Source organism: Lactuca sativa, chromosome 4 (genome assembly GCF_002870075.4).
Source record: "Lactuca sativa cultivar Salinas chromosome 4, Lsat_Salinas_v11, whole genome shotgun sequence".
NCBI classification, from domain to species: Eukaryota; Viridiplantae; Streptophyta; class Magnoliopsida; order Asterales; family Asteraceae; genus Lactuca; species Lactuca sativa.
In genome coordinates, this window is record NC_056626.2 from 336,051,790 (window position 1) to 336,073,545 (window position 21,756).

Here is a 21,756-nt window from a genome sequence, read left to right on the forward strand (position 1 = left end):
TAACCACGGCTATATGACTAGTTTCAAACCTCTGCTTGATGCTACAAGTTTCGCATCTTGAGATAGGTTCCACATGCTTCATCAACGTCGGAACAATAGACAAACAAAAGGACAGTTCGTCACTTGCACACGGTTTTGTTGTAGTTAGCAACCACGAGTGGGGTTGTCAACCCGTATCTTATTCATACACGACTTCCTCGCTCACACGGGATTAACGGTTACAGGTCAGAGGATTTTCCCTAAGATTTCCAATCTTAGTTGATGAATACAATAGCTCATGTAGACTTGTCCAGTTCCGTTAGTTTTAGTAGTAAAATCATATTCGTGTCTAAAACCATAAGTTATTAGACTATGCTTTTAACATTACTCCTAATATTTATAATACTTAGGTAGTACAACAGCTATAATTAGAATTAAAACCAAGTTTTATCTTGACATAAAACCAATAACAAGAACATATAACATACTTGGTTTTATCTTGACGTAAAATCAATAATAACAACATACTTATCAGTTAACATATCGAACTTCCGAGTATAACTCTGGAACTATATCGCACACAACATACATATATACATATATATATATATATATATATATATATATATATATATATATATATATATATATATATAATCCTAAGTATGAGTCAAGATCTACATTAATATACTACTATAACAATAACATGTTAACAATGTTACAATAGTTGTATATTTTCAGATACGAAATAACTATATTCCGGTTATTATAACTATTTATGTTGATACTAATATACTATCATATAGACATAATGATAACGTATATACAATATTTAGCATGTGTTTTCCCCCGAAAATATTAGAAAGTGGGGTCGTGAAACTCACCTTAGCAACGTGATTTTATGTAATCTAAGCAGAAACGGTCAGCGTACGAGGTTGTCGGGGATCGGGATGAAAGAGGGCTTCAGCAAATAAGAGAGGAGAAAGGAGATCAGGTGTAAGAATGGCTGGGATCGATCTTGATATTTATAGTAAGATTTTTGGCCCTCATGACGTGAAAAACTCATTGTTCACGTCGTGAGTTTGGATCTTATCTCTTCGTAGACTTGCCATCTGTAACGACCATAAAATTTCAACCAATTTTAACTTTTCAAAAACAACCCATTTTCTTAATGTTATTACAAAAAGGTTTTCAATACAATTATTATCAGAGTCTTCCCAGAATCACATCACTAAACATAATCATGAGGAGCGGTACGATCACGCCTTTGCCTTGCCACGGTCTCCTAAAGAACCTGAAAAACATTAAACCACAACTGTAAGCCCGAAAGCTTAGTGAGATACCCCCAAAATACCAACCACATATACCATACACACATAACATGCCATATCACATCAGAACACAGAAAAACCCTGCACTTCGGGTCTACTGTGTGACTGGTCCGCCGCACCGGCCAACAGTCCACCTAGTCCACCCTCCGAGTCTAGCCATAAACATCGAGTCTGCAGTGTGATTAGTCCGCCTGCACCAGGCCTTCAATCCACCTGGTCTACTCTCTGAGTCTACAATATGACTGGTCCGCCCGCACCGGGCCTTCAGTCGGCCTGGTCCACTCTCCGAGCCTCGGCACGTCTGGTCCGCCCTCTTGGGGCCTACAGCCTATCCGGACCGCTCGCTAGGCCTTCGGGACAACCGATCCGCCCTGGGTATGTTGGCCTACAGCACAAAGTAGGACCCGCCTCAACCCAACCCCAGTCCAACAACCATGTGCACATAATCATTCAAGCATATAACAATTTACATTCAATCAACTGATCTAACAGATCACATAACATAACATCCTCCTAACCAGGATACCGACCTAACCGGTCACTAGCATAGCATCATCCTATATACCAGGATACCGACCTTAACCAGGTCTCTAACATAATACCATCCTAACTACCAGGATGCAAACATAGCAAAGCAAAACATAACAACGATACCCGGATCTCAGCCCGATAAAAGGGATGGCCTTGGTGCCTTAGACCCTGTTGATATAGTGAGGATAACTCACCTTGCCACTGCCAAAACTCTGAACTGAAGAAGCAGATTCTCGAATCACTGACTCACCGAAAATCCCGAACTAGCCAACATAGCAAAAATAATCATTAGGCTAAGCACAATACCCTTCCAAGGCTAAATTGACCAATTTACCCTTAACTCAATCCGGCCCATGACTAAGGCCCACAATCAAATTATGAAAGGCCCAACACTGGATAAGCTCTCAAGCCCACTAATGGCCCAAAGACCAAAAGTCCGAAGCAAAGCCCACTATTGGCCCAATTTACTTAATTGGGCCCACCTCACCAAATGGGCCTAGACCCATGGTCCATAACAACTAATGGGTCCACAATACTCCATCCATAATGTCTAGTCACAACCCAAAATCCAGAAGCCCAATAACAGCCCAATCCCTAAGGCCCAAAATGAAAACCCAACAGAAGGAGTACGCTGGGCGTACCCTCCTTGGTACGCTGGGCGTACACGCTGATTCAAAATTGGGGATCGGGGCACTGACCTGCTACGTGGGGCGTACTCCTTCGTTACGTGGGGCGTAACTTCGCTGCTCATCAAGTCCACATAAGTTCTTAATGGCTTAAGCTCTTAAGCCCAAACTTCAAATCCTTAGGCCAAATATGCCTAAGATTCATAAAGTTTCAAACTTTATTACTTGGGACGTCGATAAAGCTCTTAATCCAAGGTCTTAATCCATTAAGACCTACTTATCTCACACATGGAACAACCACAACCCTTGGGACCTCATTTTTCTCACTCAAGACCTCTCCTAAGGTCTAAAAGGACATATAAGCTCGACCAACTCGAAACATGCATCAAGATGAGGACTTTTGGGACAAGAATGGTGTCAAAGCTTCACAACACATAGATCTACACAATATAAATGTCAAGCAAGAAGCTTTATACCTCAGATAAGCTCCAAAGGATGATGCCTTTCCAGATCTATAAGCTCCAGCCACTTAACTCCTTCTTTGACAACTTCCTCTTTCTTCTTCTAGCCTCTCTTTTGCCAAAACAAGCTTTCCAAGGCCAAACACACCCAACAATGGAGGTGGAACGGATATCTAGGGTTTCTGAGGTTAAGAGAGTGCTTATGGAGGCTAGGGTAAGAACCAACATGTTCCTTATATACTGGCTGACCCTAATTTTAGGGTTTTAGGACTCTGAGAGTACGCTGGGCGTACCTCTATTACGCTGGGCGTACTCGACCTTGTACCCGCGTCCACTTACTTGTTATGCTGGGCATAACCCAGCCTACGCTGGGCGTACCCATGCGTGTGCCTCATGCATGCATGGCTTACATTGACAACCTTTTCCATTAAGGGCCATAAATGCCAAAATCTTCAAAGTGTCATAACTCCCTCATTCTAGCTCCGTTCTCGATGAACTTTATATCCACGAAGAGGTGGCGAGAAGCCCTACGCTTCTAGATACATACCCTGGTCCAAAACCTTCTCGGATGAAACCCATTTCCCATAAAAGGAGCAAAATACCCTTCCTCTTAAATCTCGGGGTCTCATAAATAAGTACTTTAAGAATGGGGCATTACAATTCTCCCCCACTTAAATTAGGCTTCGCCCTCGAAGCCTATGGCAACTCGACTCCAGCACTCCTCCCGCAATGCACCACCTGGCATTAACCAGACTAGGTTCCTCAAGACACAACCATCGAAAACCGAAACCCAACTTTCCCTTTCTTGCGGTGTTCTGACCACCGCTTGAAGCCGGCCACCGGCCTCATCCTCTGAAAACCACACTTATCAACTGAATACCATTACATGATACACCACTCGCTCCAAAACACAACAATCTCTCAACTCATACGAGCTAGAAAAATCCATGAACCACCGAAATTCCCGGTCTGAGCCCAACTTATCCACTCCATGCTGATAGGATGACACATCCTTCAGCCACAGAGCAACTCCCATGAGTTCTCCACCGCAATCTCGTACCCATGCTGGACTGGCTCTAGCATCTTCGGGTTGGAAAAACCCGATACACTGACGACACCTCCAAACATCCCCCATGATGAATTTCCACCACATAAATCAAAATCAACTGGAAATCCAAGATCCCATCCCTGCATTCCTTCCGAGCCTCAACAAACATCCAACCCGGATGTGATTCCATACCACAGCCGCCGACACATTGCTCATCAAGCATGATTGGAACACCCCAATCATAACTCTGCACTACTGCTTTCACTTCTGTGAACTTACACTCCCTCTTGGAGCTACATTCCTTTCCTTTACCAAGGAAATCCACTTGGCTGCCTTGACACTACCAGAAGTGCCACGGTGCTCACTCAATACTACACCATTTCCTTATAGCTTAACCGCTATCCCATGCACCACACATACTCTGAATCCACTCGCATGGACTCTCGAGTCCATTCACTACCTCCACTACTCATGATAAATATCCGGGGCCAGACCTTCTGATGCTATCACATCGCGACATACTCAATCCATTTCCTCGTACCGATCTATCAACACATGCAGAGTTTTCAGCATGACTGGACCGCCTTACTAGGCCTTCAGCCAATCTGGACCACTCTCAGAACCTTCAGCAGATCTGGACCGCCCTCCAGGGCCTTCAGCCTAGTTGGACCGTTCTCTGAGCCTTCGGCCTGACTGGTACGCCTACCGGCCTTCAGTCTATCCGGACCGCTCAACTAGCATTCATCATTCTAAGTTATCCCGCCGGGAAACTCTCCCATGCATACTGTTCTAGCCCTCTAGGGGTTCCGAACTCTATCTCCATCCTACATACTAAATCCCGGCCCGATTCCAGGCGTTTCGCAATCAATCACCCTAGGTCTGTATCCCGCCCTGCACACCTGCCACTTACTCATACCAGCCTACGCTCTTGGCTGACAGAAACACTGCTGAATCCCAAGCTGCCAAACAACCTCTCGTGCTCATCGATATTCCGGAGAATTCTCCAATTCTCCCCCACTTAGAGTACTGACTATCAACCACTGGTCGCCATCACCGACCTCCCTCAACGACCCTACACAACACAAACACTTACACTCGAACTGATTCCCACTAGAACGAGTAACCTTCAAAATATCACATATCAACACTGATCATCCCGAGCTCGAAAGAAACTCGATCTTCAACTAACCATTCCTCAGACAGCAGATGCTACCCGACATTCAAACCAAACGCCAGATTTCCATTAATAACCCTCATGAATGATAACCAACAAAATTCCCAACACTAAACCCATAATCATACCATAACCCTTAAAGAACAACGAATACCATACCGGAAACCACACAACGAGACTAGCAGATAAACAACACTCCACAATAATCACAAGATAACAAGACATCAAGAAAGAAACATACCTGCAGCTGCATCCGGCACTGCCCTGACCTCCTCTGCTGTAAGCTGAAAAGCACGACCCTGAGCCCTTGGGGGTTCCGCTCCACCCTAACCTCCACCCGTGATCCTCAATGTGGCCGATGCTGGAGCCTGCACTGGTCCTGCAGCAAGCTGTGGACAGTTGACCCTCAAGTGTCCAACCTGATGGCAATGATAACAAATCCTCAAATCCTGAACCGGGGCTGTCTGCCGACAATCCCTCGCATAGTGCCCCTCCTTTCCGCACTTGCGGCATGCACCTTCGGATCTACAAACTCCGGTGTGACCCTTTCCACACTTCCCACAAGTGTGGCTGCTCTGACCTCCCAATGTAGAATCAACGGTCTTGGACCGTTTCGGTGCCGGCTGCGACTACACCGGAGCCTGCCTCTGCTCTCGCAACTGCAACTCAATCTCCAACTCACGCCGCCTGGCGGCCTCCTGCAATTCTAACAAGGTCTCGCACCTCTGCCTAGACACAATCTGTCTAATATCCCTCTTGAGCATACTCAGATATCAGGACATCTGAGCCTGCTCCGAAGCGAACTCAGAGCAAAACATCACCCTCTCAGTGAACATACTGGTGATCACCGTCACTGACTTCGAATCTTGCTTCAGTTCCAGGAACTCCTGAGCTAATCTCTCCCTCTGGACCCGCTGAAGATAACGAGTGCTGACATCTCCCGAAACTGATCCCATGAAACCGCAGCTCTCTGCGCATCCAAAAATGACCCCGTGGGCCGGGGTCAATCTCCACTAATCCTTCGCCCCGGGCCTCAACAAGTTCAGAGCACACCTCACCCTCTGATCAGCAGGGCATGAACACGTGAAGAAACATCCCTCCACGTCCGACAACCATCTCATAGCAACAATTGGGTCCTGAACTCCATCAAAGGTAGGAGGCTTCGTATTATCGAAGTCCCGATACTGAAAACCTCGACCAGCTCCTCCCCCTGCCGCTGCTACAGCCGCCGTAGCCGCCGCGGCAGCCGTCTCTGTGAGAGTCGCATAGCGCTCATCAAAATACTCAAGCATGGCGGTCTTGATCGACCCAAACAGTTCCGGCAGCTCGGCCCGGAACAACGCAACAACCTCATCATGTAGGATCTCACGAATCCTAGCATCCAACTCGCCTGAGCTCATCTGACCAATAACCTCGGGCGGTACCGACCCACCCTGACCGTCCTGTCCTGCTCCCGATCCTGAACCGGATCCGCTCCTAGCATGCCTCGTAACCACCATACTGAAAAACACCACAAGATCTCAGATACTTCCCACTAACCCGGGAACCAACACCTGAACCAACCATAGAGGTTATGGTTTCCCTAATACGTGTATGGGTCCTGTGCTTTCAGTAGTACGGGACCATACTACCTTCCACACCGACCCATATTTGTATGAAGTACTACCACAACACCCTAGTGAAAAACATACATAACAAGCGCTCAATCCTCACTCCTAGATTAATACCGGAAATCTCCCACAGAGGAAACCTAGGCTAGCAGGCATCATAAATCAGGCAACATTATCATGAAATCCTGAAGATCTCTAGCCTAATACTAGCATGTTGTTCTATCATAACTCAAAACAAATATTATGTATGGTATTTTGGGGTTACTTACTGGCTCCGGCTGATCGTACCTCCACGTCCTCCTTTTACTCATTTTGAAAACCATTTTAAATCCTCTTTTTAAAACTCTCCCTCATTTGAGACTGGATTCACACGAATGTTCCTCCAATTCACTCAAACCAAGGCTCTGAGACCAACTTGTAACGACCATAAAATTTCAATCAATTTTAACTTTTCAAAAACAACCCATTTTCTTAATTTTATTACAAAAAGGTTTTCAATACAATTATTATCAGAGTCTTCCTAGAATCACATCACAAAACATAATCATGAGGAGCGGTACGATCATGCCTTTGCCTTGTCACGGTCTCTTGAAGAACCTGAAAAACATTAAACCACAACTGTAAGCCCGAAAGCTTAGTGAGATACCCCCAAAATACCAACCACATATACCATACACGCATAACATGGCATATCACATCAGAGCACAGAACAACCCTGCACTTCGGGTCTACTGTGTGACTGGTCCGCCGCACCGGCCAACAGTCCACCTGGTCCACCCTCCGAGTCTAGCCATATACATCGAGTCTGCAGTGTGATTGGTCCGCCCGCACCGGGCCTTCAATCCACTTGGTCCACTCTCTAAGTCTACAGTATGACTGGTTCGCCCGCAACGGGCCTTCAGTCGGCCTGGTCCACTCTCCGAGCCTCGGCACGTCTGGTCCGCCCTCTTACGGCCTACAGCCTATCCGGACCGCTCGCTGGACCTTCGGGACAACCGGTCCGCCCTGGGTATGTTGGCCTACAGCACAAAGCAGGCGCCGCCTCCACCCAACCCCAGTCCAACAACCATGTGCACATAATCATTCAAGCATATAACAATTTACATTCAATCAACCGATCTAACAGATCACATAACATAACATCCTCCTAACCAGGATACCGACCTAACTGGTCACTAGCATAGCATCATCCTATATACCAGGATACCGACCTTAACCAGGTCTCTAACATAATACCATCCTAACTACCAGGATGCAAACATAGCAAAGCAAAACATAACAACGATACCCGGATCTCAGCCCGATAAAAGGGTCGGCCTTGGTGCCTTAGACCCTGTTGATATAGTGAGGATAACTCACATTGCCACTTCCGAAACTCTGAACTGAAGAAGCAGATTCTCGAATCACCGACTCACCGAAAATCCTGAACTAGCCAACATAGAAAAAATAATCATTAGGCTAAGCACAATACCCTTCCAAGGGTAAATTGACCAATTTACCCTTAACTCAATCCGACCCATGACTAAGGCCCACAATCAAATCATGAAAGGCCCAACACTGGATAAGCTCTCAAGCCCACTAATGGCCCAAAGACCAAAAGTCCGAAGCAAAGCCCACTATTTGCCCAATTTACTGAATTAGGCCCACCTCACCAAATGGGCCTAGACCCATGGTCCATAACAACTAATGGGTCCACAATACTCCATCCATAATGTCTAGTCACGGCCCAAAATCCAGCAGCCCAATAACAGCCCAATCCCTAAGGCCCAAAATGAAAACCCAACAGAGGGAGTACGCTGGGTGTACCCTCCTTGGTACGCTGGGCGAACACGCTGATTCAAAATTGGGGATCGGGGCACTGAACCGCTACGTGGGGCGTACTCCTTTGTTACGTGGGGCATAACATCGTTGCTCATCAAGTCCACATAAGTTCTTAATGGCTTAAGCTCTTAAGCCCAAACTTCAGATCCTTAGGCCAAATATGCCTAAGATTCATAAAGTTTCAAACTTTATTACTTGGGACGTCGATAAAGCTCTTAATCCAAGGTCTTAATCCATTAAGACCTACTTATCTCACACATGGAACAACCACAACCCTTAGGACCTCATTTTTCTCACTTAAGACCTTTCCTAAGGTCTGAAAGGACAGATAATCTCGACCAACTCGAAACATGCATCAAGATGAGGACTTTTGGGACAAGAATGGTGTCAAAGCTTCACAACACATAGATCTACACAATATAAATGTCAAGCAAGAAACTATATACCTCAGATAGGCTCCAAAGGATGATGTCTTTCCAGATCTATAAGCTCCAGCCACTCAACTCCTTCTTTGACAACTTCCTCTTTCTTCTTCTAGCCTCTCTTTGGCCAAAACAAGCTTTCCAAGGCCAAACACACCCAAAAATGGAGGTGGAACGGCTATGTAGGGTTTTTGAGGTTATGAGAGTGCTTATGGAGGCTAGGGTAAGAACCAACATGTTCCTTATATAGTGGTTGACCCTAATTTTAGGGTTTTAGGACTCTGAGAGTACGCTAGGCGTACCTCTATTACGCTGGGCGTACTCGACCTTGCACCCGCGTCCACTTACTCGTTACGCTGGGCGTACCCACGCGTGTGCCTCATGCATGCATGGATTACATTGCCAACCTGTAACACCATAAAAATTAAAACAATTTTTTGCATTTGAAAAACACATTTTAATTAAAACCATTCATTCATAAATTGTCGTAACATCATGTTTTTAAATCACAAATGTCTCCCAAGATCAAATACATCCAATCCCAATAGGTGTGTACGAATCAAGCCGGCGCCTTCCCGCGGTCATCACTGGTACCTGAAACACATAACACTGAACACTGTAAGCATAAGCTTAGTGAGTTCCCCAAAATACCACACTAATCACATAATAGCCACTCGAGGCTGTAACTCTGTTGACCCTCTGGTCAATGTGTCTCAGTGGGGCCCTCCAGTCCCAACCCTCTGTGGGCCCTCTGGCCCTAACTCTAGGGACCCGAAAGTCCCAACTCTGTAACTCTGAATCATGCATATCACATATCACAACAAATCACAACACATAATAACGTGCAAGCACACTGGCATATCACTCTGTAGTACTCTGTCTCTGAACTCTATTACCACACTAGGTAAAGTATAGTGAGAAGACTCACCTCGGGTATCTCGGTAAATATCTGTATCAGAATAAATGTGATCTAGCCTCCGCCTAATCACACAAAGTAATACACCCATAAATACAACTGAACTCAACCCTAAAGGTCAACGGTCAACTTTGACCAGACTCGGTGAGTGCACTAGGGCGACTGGGCGAGTCTATACGTGTCCACTGACTCCTTTGGATCCTCTCTTGACACGTCGAGTACTTCCCAAACTCGACGAGTTCCACCTGGCATGAGTCGCGGGGCCACCACGACTCAACTCGCCGAGTCTCAAGAACAACTCGGCGAGTTCCGGCTTGACTCAGCCCCCCTGACTCTCCCTGACTCACTGAGTCGACCCCTCAACTCGGCAAGACCACTCGTTGAGTGGTTACGGGCAAACTTCATGCTACTCACTGAGTCTGTTCTTTAGACTCGGCGAGTCCATGCCATGCATAAATTCAAACTCACTTCTTAGGTCAGATCTGTTCCATACAATCATAGATCTGGCCTCCCCAGGCATGATACTCACGTAGAGTCCAAACCTTGGTGCTCAAACAACAACTATTTGCTCATAAATGATGTTTTAGCCCCATATCTCATAACTCTAGGCCAATACTCTCATGAACCCTCATAAAGCTTAAGGAATAAAGCTTCTCTAGACCTCTATGGATCTATCTCAAGCCTCATCACAAATAGGGACGAAATGGACATCAAATCTAACCAACAAAGGGGTCCAGAAACCCTAAACCCCCATGTTCATCATAACAATAGAAAAAGGGAGCCAAAATATACCTCCAAGATGATGCTCTGAGCTCCAAAATCGAAGGATGTTCACCTGCCTTGCCTTCTCTTAGCTAGAATCTCCTTTGCCTTGCCAAACCAAGCTTCAAAGGTCAACAATGCCCTCTTCTCTCTCCCAAAACGCTCAAATCTCTTTAGGGTTTCTCTCTGGGGGTTGGTGGCCTCAAATGACGGCCATAAGCTCTTTAAATAGGTATCAAACCCTGGAAATTAGGGTTTCATTAAACAGCGTGGACTCGCCGAGTCCACTTTTGGACTCACCGAGTCCAGACGCGAACCTGCGCCCAAAACCGCGATCCTACTCGGCGAGTTTGGACTCCAACTCGCCGAGTCTCCTCACAAATCACCCAAAAATAAAAGGATAAAATAATACCTGGGAATCTGGGGTGTTACAATTCTCCCCCACTAGAATTAGACTTCGCCCTCGAAGTCTTGCTCTGCAAATAACTCCGGATGCTGCTCACGCATCTCACGCTCTGGCTCCCAAGTTAGCTCTGACCCTTTCCGATGCTGCCAATGGACCTGCACCAGTGGCACCTCTTTATTCCTTAGAACCTTAATATTTCGATCTTTGATCGCCACTGTTCTCTCAGCATAATTCAGGCTCGCATCCACCTGAATATCCTCTAGTGGCACTGCTGCCGACTCGTCGGCTACACACTTTCGTAACTGCGACACGTGGAAAGTGTCGTGAATCTGACCCAACTCTGCTGGCAACTCCAAACGATAGGCTACCCTACCTACCCTTGCGACCACCCTGAAGGGACCAATATATTGGGGCCCCAACTTTCCCCCCTTCCTGAATCGATTCACTCCTTTCCAAGGAGAGACCTTCAGGAGCACAAAGTCGCCGACCTGAAACTCAAGCTCGGACTGGCGTCTGTCCGCATAACTCTTCTGACGAATCTGAGCGGTCAACAACCTCTGTCTGACCTGCTGGATCTGCTCTGTCGTCTGAAGCACGATCTCAATACTACCCATAACACGCTGTCCGACTTCTCCCCAACAAATGGGGGTCCGACACCTCCTCCCATACAACAGCTCAAAGGTTGGCATACCAATGCTCGAATGATGGCTGTTGTTGTAGGAAAACTCTGCCAAGGGCAAATACGTGTCCCAACTCCCCCCGAAATCCAACACACATAACCGGAGCATGTCCTCGAGCGTCTGAATCGTCCGCTCACTCTGTCTGTCAGTCTGGGGGTGATATGCGGTACTAAAATGCAGCCTAGTACCCAACTCCTCGTGAAACTTCTTCCAGAATCTGGAAGTGACACGCACATCTCGGTCTGAGACAATCGAGATCGACACTCCATGCCGTGATACCACTTCCCTCACATACATCTCTGCTAACTTCTCTGCGGAAGAGCTCTCACTGATAGCAAGGAAGTGGGCACTCTTTGTCAACCTGTCCACAATCACCCAAATTGCATCGACTCCCCTAGCAGTCCTTGGCAATTTGGTGATAAAATCCATGGTAATATGCTCCCACTTCCATTCGGGAACCTCCAACGGCTGCAACTTACCATGCGGTCTCTGGTGCTCGGCTTTAACCCTACGGTAGGTTAAGCACCTCTTAACAAACCACGCGACATCCCTCTTCATACAGGGCCACCAATACTCTCTTCTCAGGTCTAAATACATCTTAGTGGCCCCAGGATGGATCGAGAATTTCGACTGATGAGCCTCTTCCATCAAAATGGTACACATCCCTCCCACAAACGGTACCCAGATACGCCCCTGGGATGTCATAAGCCCCCGACCATCGGTAACGAACTCCGAAACCAACCCAACAACTTGTTCTTTCTTCTGCATCTCAGGCTACACAGCCTCAGCCTATGCCCCACGAATGGCGTCCAATACTGGAGCTATCACAGTCAATCTCAAACATACATCTCGCAACGGGGTGCTCTCCGCCCTGCGGCTCAGTGCATCGGCTACAACATTAGCCTTGCCCGAGTGGTACAGGATCTCACAACCATAATCCTTGACCACATCCAACCACCTCCTCTGCCGCATGTTTAGGTTGGGCTGATCCATCAAATACTTCAGGCTCTTGTGGTCCATGTATATCGTACACCGAACCCCGTACAGATAGTGACGCCAAATCTTGAGGGCGAACACCACTGCCCCCAACTCTAGATCGTGGATGGGATACCTCGTCTCATGAGGCTTCAACTGCCTCGATGCGTATGCTATCACATGCCCTCTCTACATCAACACCGCTCCCAATCCCAAGATCGACGCATCACAATACACCACAAAGTCCTCCATCCCCTCTGGGAGTGCTAACACTGGGGCTTCACATAGCCTCTGGCGAAGCGTCTCAAAAGAGGTCTGCTGATCTGGTCCCCATGAAAAAAGCGACACCCTTCCAGGTTAATCTAGTGAGTGGCACATTGATCTTGGAGAAATCCGTGATAAATCTCCGATAATAGCCTACCAACCCTAAGAAACTCCTGATCTCGGACGGTGACCTCGGCACCTCCCAACTCATCACTGCCTCCACTTTGGCCGGGTCGACCAAAATCCCCTTCTGGTTAACGAGGTGCCCTAGGAACTGGACCTCTCACAACCAGAAATCACACTTGGAGAATTTGGTGTAAAGCCTCTCCGATCTCAGAACTCCAAGAATCTCCCTCAAATGCTCCTCATGCTGCTCTCTGGATCTCGAATACACCAAAATATCGTCGATGAACATGATCACCGAACGATCCAACATCGGCATGCACACTCTGTTCATGAGATCCATGAACACTGCCGGGGCATTGGTGAGTCCGAAAGGCATCACCACAAACTCATAATCCCCATAACGAGTCCTGAACGCTGTCTTCTGGATATCCTCATCTCGCACCCTTACCTGATGATACCCTGACCTCAAATCGATCTTGGAGAACCAAGATGCTCCCTGCAACTGATCGAACAAATCATTGATCCTCGGCAACGGGTAACGGTTCTTGACCGTCAGCTTGTTCAATTCCCGGTAATCAATGCACATCTGGTGTGAACCATCCTTCTTATTGACAAAAAGGATAGGCGCTCCCCACGACGACCTGCTAGGCCGAATAAACCCCTTCCCCAACAGCTCCTGAAGCTATGAGGATAACTCTTGCATCTCTGGAGGTGCAAGGAGATAGGGCACCTTGGCAATAGGCGCGGCCCCCCTGAACCAAATCGATACTAAACTCCATTTACCTCATGGGAGGCACACCGGCAACTCCTCTGGAAATACATCCGGGAACTCACATCGGAACCTCCTCAACTGATCTCGGTCTCTCTGAATCAACCCGCGTATCCATCACATACGCCACAAATCCCTTACAGCCATGTTGTAGACACTGCCTCACCCTAGCGGCCGAACAAAACGCTGACCTAGAACGTGTACCCTCGCCGTACACCGTAAGAACTCCCCCACTAGGGTCTCATATGGTTACCAGCTGTCGCTTGCAGTCGATAACCGCACCGAATCTGCTCAACCAGTCCATGCCCACAATTACACAGACATCACCCATCGCAGTAGGAACCAAATCAATCGGGAACTTAACACCGAAAATCTCAAATACACACCCACGGATCACCTCCGTGGCATATATCACTCTCTCGTGAGCTATGGAAACTCTCATAGGCCGGCTCAACACCTCACGATTAACACTGATATGCTGACTAAAAGCCAGAGATACAAAAGACCGACTTGCACCCGAGTCAAATAACACCAAGGCAGGTACAAAATTCACAAGAAAAGTACCTACGCATAACATAATATAAGCATACTATCTCAACATCAAAATAAATACACGAAAGAATACATACCAACCACGACATCGGGTGCTGCGCGGACCTCCTCCACGGTCAACTGAAAGGCTCTCCCTCATGCCCTCGGCACCTCGGCCTTCATTGGCCGATTCTCGGTAGCTCTGATGGTGGCAGGGGCAGATCCCTGAGGTGCTCCCTGTGCTGATCCCCGCAACTGCGAACACTCTACCTTCCGGTGTCCGGTCTAGTTGCAGTGAAAACATACTGCAAACCCCTTGGGGCAGTCCTTGGCCATATGCCCCTCCTTGCCACATTTGTAGCAAAACCCTGCTCTGCACACACCGTCTTGGCTCTTGCCGCACTTGCCACAAGTGCGGCCCCTCTGGCTCCCTGATCTCGAATCGGCGGGCTTGGCCCGCTTGGCTACCGGCTGAGACTGCACCGGTCACCGATCCCTCCCCTGAGACACAGCCTCCTCCCTAGCCTGAGTCTCCAACTCTATCTCCTTCTTCCGGGCATTTGCCTGAAGCTTGGAAAATGTCTGGTACGTCGAGTTCGCCACGAACTCACGTATATCCCTCCTCATAATGCTCAAATATCGACTCATATGTGCCTGCTCGGAGGACACGTGGTCTAGGCAGAACATCGCCCGCTCATGAAACATCCTCGTAATCACCGTAACAGACTCAGTACCCTGCTTGAGGGTCAGAAAATCTTGGGCCAAACGCTCCCTCTCCACCTAGGGAACATACTCATCTCGTAAGATAGCAGTGAACCTCTCCCAGGTCACTGTTGCAAGCTCAGCAGGCGTATAGTGCGCCGTCACAAATTTCCACTAGTCCTTCGCTCCCAAGCGAAGCTGGTTCAGCGCGAACCGGACTCTCAAATGCTCAGGAGATGAGCAAGTAAAGAAACACCCCTCTATGTCTGAAATCCATCTCATCGCCGCAATCGGGTCCTGGGTCCCATCGAACTCCGGTGGTTTTGTGTTGCTGAACTCTCGGAACAGCAACGCATCACCACCCTGTGGCCTCGTCACAGCTATAGCTGCAGTGGCTGCAGCAACAGCAACCTCAGAAAGAGCAACGTACTTTTCATCAAATGTCTCTATCAATGTGGTCTTGATAGACCCGAACATCTCTGGTATCTCTGCCCTGATGGCTGCAGCCATCTCCTCCTGGATGATCCTACGGATCTCCTCATCCCTCGTATCACTGGTCCCTGGCGTGTGGCGAGTCTCAACCATGATCTCTCTCTCTAAAATACAATGCAAGAATAATATCAGGGGCTCGCTCGAGTATACTCACACTCAAGTACTCCATCCTACTTGTTCCTTAGTACTCCAAGGATTCTTACTTGGACTGTGCACTGACCCGATGTCTTTAGTAGTACGGGCCCAATACTACTGTCCACGCCGCATCAGCATCCACCCCAAGTCCTCCTCCCAGAGTCCCAAGTCCCAAGAACTCTACTCTCTCTAATCATATGATACTCTCAAATAGATCTCTCACAATCTCCTCGCTGCTACCTAACCACTCTTAAATATTCATAGCAGCAAGACTCCTAGACTCAGGTATCACATATCTGGCCACTCTAGTCCTAATAAGAAAACCTAGTCTACTCTAGCATGCATATTATAGCTCATCAGATAACATATCACATGATATATTATAACACTTATAATAATGGTATTTTGGGAAATCACCATTCGGGCGCTGGCTATTCGTACACATGACTCTGCTCTGTTTATCTCGCAAGTTCTTCTTTTGAAAACTTGTTTTATTAAAATTTTTTTCTCAAATCCTCGGTTTGAGTTCAGATACGCCCGAAGGTGCACCCGAATCCCTCAAACCTAGGCTCTGATACCAACTTGTAACACCGTAAAAATTAAAACAATTTTTCGCATTTGAAAAACACATTTTAATTAAAACCATTCATTCATAAATTGTCGTAACATCATGTTTTTAAATCACAAATGTCTCCCAAGATCAAATACATCCAATCCCAATAGGTGTGTACGAATCAAGCCGGCGCCTTCCCGCGGTCATCACTGGTACCTGAAACACATAAAACTGAACACTGTAAGCATAAGCTTAGTGAGTTCCCCAAAATACCACACTAATCACATAATAGCCACTCGAGGCTGTAACTCTGTTGACCCTCTGGTCAATGTGTATCAGTGGGGCCCTCCAGCCCCAACCCTCTGTGGGCCCTCTGGCCCTAACTCTAGGGACCCGAAGGTCCCAACTCTGTAATTCTGAATCATGCATATCAGATATCACAACAAATCACAACACTTAATAACGTGCAATCACACTGGCATATAACTCTATAATACTCTATCTTTGAACTCTATTACCACACTAGGTAAAGTATAGTGAGAAGACTCACCTCGGGTATCTTGGTAATTATCTGTCTCGAAATAAATGTGATCTAGCCTCCGCCTAATCACACAAAGTAATACACCCATAAATACAATTAAACTCAACCCTAAAGGTCAACAAGGTCAACGGTCAACTTTGACCGGACTCGGCGAGTCTATACGTGTCCACTGACTCCCTTGGATCCTCTCTTGACACGTCGACTACTTCCCTAACTCGACGAGTTCCACCTGGCATGAATCGCGGGGCCACCATGACTCAACTCACCGAGTTTCAAGAACAACTCAGCGAGTTCCGGCTTGACTCAGCCCCCCCCCCTTTGACTCTCCCTGACTCACTGAGTCGACCCCTCAACTCGGCAAGACCACTCACTGAGTGGTTACGGGCAAACTTCATGCTACTCGCCGAGTCTGTTCTTCAGAATCGGTGAGTCCATGCCATGCATAAACTCAAACTTACTTCTCAGGTCAGATATGTTCCATACAATCATAGATCTGGCCTTCCCAGGCATGATACTCAAGTAAAGTCCAAACCTTGGTGCTCAAACAACAACTATTTGCTCATAAATGATGTTTTAGCCCCATATCTCATAACTCTAGGCCAATACTCTCATGAACCCTCATGAAGCTTAAGGAATAAAGCTTCTCTGGACCTCTATGGATCTATCTCAAGTCTCATCACAAATAGGGACGAAATGGACATCAAATCTAACCAACAAAGGGGTCAAGAAACCCTAAACCCCCATGTTCATCATAAAAACAGAAAAAGGGAGCCAAAATATACCTCCAAGATGATGCTCTGAGCTCCAAAATCGAAGGATGTCCACCTCCCTTGCCTTCTCATAGCTAGAATCTCCTTTGCCTTGCCAAACCAAGCTTCAAAGGTCAACAATGGCCTCTTCTCTCTCCCAAAACGCTCAAATCTCTTTAGGGTTTCTCTCTGGGGGTTGGTGGCCGCAAATGACGGCCATAAGCCCCTTTAAATAGGTCTCAAACCCTGGAAATTAGGGTTTCATTAAACAGCATGGACTCGCTGAGTCCACTTTTGGACTCGCCGAGTCCAGACGCGAACCCGCGCCCAAAACCGCAATCCTACTCGGCGAGTTTGGACTCCAACTCGCCGAGTCTCCTCACAAATCACCCAAAAATAAAAGGATAAAATAATACCTGGGAATCCGGGGTGTTACACTACCTTTTCCATTAAGGCACATAAATGCCAAAATCTTCAAAGTGTCATAACTCCCTCATTCTAGCTCCGTTTTCGATGAACTTTATATCCACAAAGAGGTGGCGATAAGCCCTACGCTTCTAGATACATACCCTCGTCCGAAACCTTCTCGGATGAAACCCATTTCCCATGAAAAGAACAAAATACCTTTCCTCTTAAATCTCGCGGACTCACAAATATGTACTTTAAGAACGGAGCGTTACACCATCTGTCTTCTGGCTTCTGAAGGTGGCAAAATGAGCCCTCACGACATGAAAAATGCCTTGTTCACGTCGTGAGTTTGGATCTTATCCCCCCGTAGCCTCGTAACACCTTCTAGATCCGAAATATGGTGGTTTGACTCCTCACGTTGTGTGTTTTTAAAAACTCACGTCGTGAGTTCAGTCAAATTAGGGTTTCTAACAGCGACATCTTCGGAAGGCCATAACTTTTGCATACGAACTCTGTTTTTGACGTTCTTTATATCCACACGTAGGTATTTACGAGAACTACAACTCTCTTTTAGACTCCAATACCTAATTCTAAGCCTATTTTAATTTCCTTATGTTATAAAGATTTTATAGTGTTCGGTTTATCATAACTTCTTCATGCGAATATCAGATTTCAACGTTCTCTACATTTTTGGAATCGTATGGACATATACTTTGATTTATACTATAAAGTATGTATGAAAGTTCATATTTATGTTAGAATTATCATGAAATACATAGTGAGTTTACTACATTACTAGTTTAACAAAATCATATTACATGATTGGTATAATCACATGTGATTGTTATGTACCTATTTTGACTAGTGTTACAAATGTTCCTTGCAAAGATGACAAAGGTCGACCAAGTTTCAAAATGGATTGGGTTCCAAAGACCAACTAATCCCGCTCTGTGTCGGAACAGCTATGGAGGCATATCATCAGACTTCGGTTTGTTGATAGTGGCTGTTCCAAACACTTGATAGGAGACATCTCTCAACTGTGCAACACTCAGAACATTGTATGAGAGTATGTGTCCTTTGTGGGAAGGGAAGAAAGGAAATGATCACACGTGGGGGGTTTGTGCTTAATGACATGAGGAATTTTCGGATCCATTTTGAGATTATGCATGCTGTTTTCGGACCTTCTGGATGCAAATTCAATTGGTGACTTACGGTTTGAGTTTTCTTCTCGATACTCCTGAGTTTATTTTATACTGATTCATTTTGAAGACAATATTTTACTTTGTTATAGTTTTTCGTTAGTATTTATTATTGGGAAGTGATATCAACAAGTGATAACAGGCAATCTGATTCTGTGTAAAGTACCAAAGCTGAATTGTCTAGGCTCTGTGTTCGATGCGCTGGTAGGCACGAAGAATTTAACGGACTTGAATAGGTGCAGATGAACTTAAGGAATCTAGAGACTTGATAAATCTTGACCTAGATAGTTCCATTTAGCCTGACAATACGACGCTTGGATAGGTTGAGCATGGAGATATACATGAGAATCCACCAGTCACATTAAGAGAACCCGTATCTAGAACTGTGGTTTAACTTTTCCTCGATGTACGGATTCTGTCCTTAATTCTGGTATTGACGGAGCGACTGGGGAATTCCGATAAAGTAGGTCTGCAGAAAATTATTTTCTTTCTTTCTTACTGTTAGTCATATGTTGCCTCCTCTGCGTGATTGGAAGAGATACGACCCAGACTGCAACATATGCAAATCTATTTCTCTGCATCTTATATCTATGAAATTCTTCCTATCTGTTAGCCATATGTTGTATCCTTTGTGTGATTAACAATCCGACCTGGTACACAACATATGCAACCTTCTACTTCTCAATCCCTCTAAAACTCTTGTTAGTCATAATCTAAATCAATGCTCTTTATGAATAATAGTCTGCTCACCTAAAGTAAGGAGTATCTCGGAAGTTCTTGATTATTTGGGTATATCAAGAAGCGGGAAACATGTTCTAGCACATCTAAAATTGAACAATTCTAGATTGTCTGTAGATCTCGCTGCCCAATTTAGGTGGACAACAATATCCTTGGCCGTCGTCAGATGAATGGTCCTTAGGAAGTTTTATCTAGGAACATAGGATCAACTTGTCTTGTCACTTATAGCATGTCCAAAAATTGTCACAATTTTTCGTGCTTAAGTGGACCACAATACCGGTGATCGACCAGATCTATTCATGAAGGGGAAGGTACTGACAAACGGATTAAGACTGTCTCTCAACTTTGATCCCAAATATTTTTGTTTCTGGTAAATTTGTTCATAGATTTTCTCTATGCACAAATTTAGGGGGAGAATTAAAAAAATTAAAAATTAATTAATTAAAAAACAAACAAAAATTAGAAAATTCAAAAATCAAACAAAAATCAGAAAATTGAAAATCCAAAAATATTTTTTATGTGCTAAGTTTTCTTTTAGTTTTGTTTTGTCTTGAAAAGTGATTTCAGGTATAGGTAAGACTCATGAAGACTCTATCGAGATTTTCTGAGCCAAGGCTTCATCCGTGATCATCGAAGAATTCGCATTCGAAGGAGCAAGAAATGAAGACTATTCTTCCATCGTTCAATATTTCAACCTCAGAAGCAAGGTGAAGTTGTTCTTGAAGATTATGTGACGGATTGCATTGAAGCCTCCTCAATCAGTCTGCTGCTATGTTGTACCTGCTGAAGTGATCCAGAAGATTCATTCTCTCTGTTCTCTCTGAAGATTCTCAAGCTGAAAGCGCCATCTTTCATGAATCTCTACAAGAAGCCTCCTCACCCAATGTGTGCTCAATGTCAAATTCTGCAGAAATCCCAATTACTCAAGATGAAGTCATTTATTGAAGATTCATATGTTCATCTTGATGCTGCAAAAAAATTTGAAGATTAATGCTGAAGTCAAGCTCCTAATGAAGATTAATAAGAAAAGCCAGCTACATTTTAGGGGGAGTTTGTTGGGCCAATTAGAAAAGAAAGCTGTAAACCAAGGGGGAGATTGTTGGGTCAAAAATATGGTTTATACTTTGCTTTTCTTGGAAAATATATTTTTCTATAATGTAATATGTAATTTTGTGGCTGTGTACGGCTGCACACCCTGTGTACGGTCGTACACATGTGTGCAGCTGTACACTCGTGTACTGCTGGGAGTGCTATAAATAGAGGAGTGCATGTGGGAGTGTACGGCTAGAGAAGAGAGAGAAACTAGATAGGAACTAGTGTGTGTGTGTGTGAATCTCTTGGAAGGAGCATAACTCATCTCATCAATACATTAGATTCATCTTAATTCTTCTTCTCCTTCTCTTCTATATTGATCTGGCATCATCCAATTGATTGGGATTCCGCACCATCAATTGGATCTGATTGATACTTAAGAAATTTTGGGGACTTACACATGAAATGAAAAACTATATTTCTAGACAATGTCAACATCAATTGGATCTGATTGGGATTCCGTACCAATGTCAACATCCAATGAATTTTTGGGATTTCGTACCATCAATTAGATCTGATTGGGATTCCGTACCAATGTCAACATCCAATGAATTTTTGGGATTAGATCCTTCAATCATTTCTGCTCCAGTTATACTCTTAAGCATCTCTTCTTCTAAAGTTATTGACATCTTAGTTAGATCAATACATCAAGATTCCTCATACGAAAGTTTTTAACAAACGGATGACATGACTTATAAAGCGAGATAAGATCCAA